Raw genomic sequence first — 4,227 nt, 5'->3', positions numbered from 1 at the left:
AACAAGGTGGCTTTGTTGTGTTGACTGAATGGGATGGTTGTGGGCACTGTGTGGGATGGGAGCACCACAAAACTGCTCAGACCTTCAGTTGCATAGACTGCATGTGTGTATTCCAATGAGCACACAAATCTGTGAATTAGCAGCTCCACCATTGTGTGAGTGACAGCAATCTCACTCTGTGAGAGTGCTGAATCTGCACTTACCCACAGGCTGTGATGGCATACCATATCTGTATTGCGCAAGGAACACGTCCATTAAGGCGTCAGCCTTAATGATCGGAATTTCATTGCTTTTTGGAGTTTGAGTGGAAGAGTTACAACAGGCTTCTGAAATTTCGATCATGTCTAAGAAGCCTTAATGGGACATGTGAAACCGTAAGGTTTTTTGTCTATGGAATATATATATATATATATATATATATCACAAACATATATGATTCATACATATATCACACACACATACATGATACATACATGAGAAAGACCTGGGATGGTGATGAGGCCAGGGCCCCCTGCTGATGTTGCGTTGAGGTTCAATCCCACCCAGGGACCTAATTGACCTTGTTATCAGATTTTGGTGATCTTTAAGTAGACAAGTCAAATTTCATACCCCCTGTTATGGTGTAGGGTACCTGGCCTTCTCTGATGTAATCAGAGTTAGATTTGATTCAGTGATTTTATAAAAACATCTAGGAAGCACAATTTAGCAGTGGGTTGCAGAGAAAAAGAAATATGCTGGCAAAAAAATCAAATTGCGTGATTAAACAGCTCTTCATTTTCTGGCTTTATTTTTATGCTAACAAATTTGTTCTCTGAAAAGTGTCCACAAAGCCAAGTCTCTGATTAACACCTTTGTAGGGATGGTTTTTCACCTATTACTAAATTAAACTTGCTTCATTGGAAAGGCAGCAAGATGCATCCTCATTTCAATGTCTACTGAAATAATACAGGTTGACACCAGGAAACATTAACGCCACTGCATCCTTGCTGCTTTCTCATGTGGAAGTCTGTTTAATGTGAAAACAAGGTGATATCTAATTAGCACACAGGTAAGGAATTAAGAAAATCTTTATTTAAGGGTGAAGATGTTTCTCACAAAATCGTTGCCCCAATGCATCATTGAAATTCAAGCTGGAAAGATGATTTTAAAATATCACTTGTACATTTTGTATTGCTCTTCTGGTGACAATGTAGTTTGTTTTTGTCAATTACCATTTTAATAATAGGGTAAAGAAAATGAAGTGGATTTTTGAAAGAAAACAATACTGTCAATATACTATTAAAACAAATTAAAATGGTAAAAGTTATTGTACTTTAAGTAAAAATAAAAGAGACAAAATATCAATCCCAGTTTTGGATTACTTTAATTAACAAAAAAAAAATGCATATAGCAGAGGATAGTTTCAATCTGCCTACCTCTGGGTTATGGGCCCAGCATGCTTCCATTGCAGTACTCTGCTGCACATGTAAGTTCAAGAGATCCTGAAGCACTCACTCATCATGGGAAAGTACCAATGTGTTTCTTCGTTGGTTGATGGAAGAAACATCTTACAAAAACTCTCCAGATTATTGACTTTTTAAAGCAGGGCTGGCCAAACCAGTCCTCGAGATCTACTAACAGTTCACATTTTCTAGACTACCTAGCTGGTGCACAGGTGTAGTCATTACTAATTAAGATGTGCTGCATTCATTCCTAACTGACCATTCTACAGATCTCCAGGAGGCCTGGAAAACATGAACTGTTGGAAGATCTCGAGGACCGGTTTGGCCAGCCCTGTTTTAAAGTTTTTCTAGGAAACGTTTTAGATGAATGCTTATTAGCCTTTGTCAGTATGGACTTTTGCAAAGTGTCTCTGTGGCACAATCAGTTAGTATGTACGGCTATTAACCAAAAGGTTGGTGGTTCAATCCCACCCAGGGACCTAATTGACCTTATCAGATTTTGGTGATCTTTAAGTAGACAAGTCAAAATTTCAAACCCCCTGTTATGGTGTAGGGTACCTGGCCTTCTCTGATGTAATCAGAGTTAGATTTGATTCAGTGATTTTATAAAAACAGCTAGGAAGCACAATTTAGCAGTGGGTTGCAGAGAAAAAAAAATATGCTGGCAGAAAAATCCAATTGAGTGATTAAACAGCTCTTTATTTTCTGGCTTTATTTTTATGCTAACAAATTTGTTCTCTGAAAAGTGTCCACAAAGCCAAGTCTCTGATTAACACCTTTGTAGGGATGGTTTTTCACCTATTACTAAATTAAACTTGCTTCATTGGAAAGGCAGCAAGATGTATCCTCATTTCAATGTCTACTGAAATAATACAGGTTGACACCAGGAAACATTAACGCCACTGCATCCTTGCTGCTTTCTCATGTGGAAGTCTGTTTAATGTGAAAACAAGGTGATATCTAATTAGCACACAGGTAAGGAATTAAGAAAATCTTTATTTAAGGGTGAAGATGTTTCTCACAAAATCGTTGCCCCAATGCATCATTGAAATTCAAGCTGGAAAGATGATTTTAATATATCACTTGTACATTTTGTATTGCTCTTCTGGTGACAATGTAGTTTGTTTTTGTCAATTACCATTTTAATAATAGGGTAAAGAAAATTAAGTGGATTTTTGAAAGAAAACAATACTGTCAATATACTATTAAAACAAATTAAAATGGTAAAAGTTATTGTACTTTAAGTAAAAATAAAAGAGACAAAATATCAATCCCAGTTTTGGATTACTTTAATTAACAAAAAAAAAATGCATATAGCAGAGGATAGTTTCAATCTGCCTACCTCTGGGTTATGGGCCCAGCATGCTTCCATTGCAGTACTCTGCTGCACATGTAAGTTCAAGAGATCCTGAAGCACTCACTCATCATGGGAAAGTATCAATGTGTTTCTTCGTTGGTTGATGGAAGAAACATCTTACAAAAACTCTCCAGATTATTGACTTTTTAAAGTTTTCTAGGAAACGTTTTAGATGAATGCTTATTAGCCTTTGTCAGTATGGACTTTTGCAAAGTGTCTCTGTGGTGCAATCGGTTAGTGTGTTTGGCTATTAACCAAAAGGTTGGTGGTTTAATCCCACCCAGGGACGTAATTGACCTTGTTATCAGATTTTGGTGATCTTTAAGTAGACAAGTCAAATTTCATACCCCCTGTTATGGTGTAGGGTACCAGGCCTTCTCTGATGTAATCAGAGTTAGATTTGATTCAGTGATTTTATAAAAACATCTAGGAAGCACAATTTAGCAGTGGGTTGCAGAGAAAAAGAAATATGCTGGCAAAAAAATCAAATTGCGTGATTAAACAGCTCTTCATTTTCTGGCTTTATTTTTATGCTAACAAATTTGTTCTTCATTACGTCCCTGGGTGGGATTGAACCACCAACCTTTTGGTTAATAGCCAAACACACTAACCGATTGCGCCACAGAGACACTGACAAAGGCTAATAAGCATTCATCTAAAACGTTTCCTAGAAAAACTTTAAAAAGTCAATAATCTGGAGAGTTTTTGTAAGATGTTTCTTCCATCAACCAACGAAGAAACACATTGGTACCTTCCCATGATGAGTGAGTGCTTCAGGATCTCTTGCACTTACATGTGCAGCAGAGTACTGCAATGGAAGCATGCTGGGCCCATAACCCAGAGGTAGGCAGATTGAAACTATCCTCTGCTATATGCATTTTTTTTGTTAATTAAAGTAATCCAAAACTGGGATTGATATTTTGTCTCTTTTATTTTTACTTAAAGTACAATAACTTTTACCATTTTAATTTGTTTTAATAGTATATTGACAGTATTGTTTTCTTTCAAAAATCCACTTCATTTTCTTTACCCTATTATTAAAATGGTAATTGACAAAAACAAACTACATTGTCACCAGAAGAGCAATACAAAATGTACAAGTGATATATTAAAATCATCTTTCCAGCTTGAATTTCAATGATGCATTGGGGCAACGATTTTGTGAGAAACATCTTCACCCTTAAATAAAGATTTTCTTAATTCCTTACCTGTGTGCTAATTAGATATCACCTTGTTTTCACATTAAACAGACTTCCACATGAGAAAGCAGCAAGGATGCAGTGGCGTTAATGTTTCCTGGTGTCAACCTGTATTATTTCAGTAGACATTGAAATGAGGATACATCTTGCTGCCTTTCCAATGAAGCAAGTTTAATTTAGTAATAGGTGAAAAACCATCCCTACAAAGGTGTTAATCAGAGACTTGGCT

At 36.4% G+C, this 4,227-nt stretch overlaps 1 non-coding gene across 1 annotated transcript; it reads right to left on the bottom strand.

Annotated features, from left to right (window-relative positions):
• Window positions 1–3,354: 3,354 nt before the first annotated feature.
• Window positions 3,355–3,428, bottom strand: TRNAN-AUU (transfer RNA asparagine (anticodon AUU)). Its single transcript has one exon. It is a non-coding gene; the product is annotated as a tRNA-Asn (tRNA).
• Window positions 3,429–4,227: the final 799 nt, after the last annotated feature.

Source organism: Pseudophryne corroboree, unplaced genomic scaffold (assembly GCF_028390025.1).
Source record: "Pseudophryne corroboree isolate aPseCor3 unplaced genomic scaffold, aPseCor3.hap2 scaffold_971, whole genome shotgun sequence".
Classification (NCBI taxonomy): Eukaryota; Metazoa; Chordata; class Amphibia; order Anura; family Myobatrachidae; genus Pseudophryne; species Pseudophryne corroboree.
Note: the sequence above shows the minus strand (reverse complement) of the source record. Positions and strands in the feature narration are given on the sequence as shown.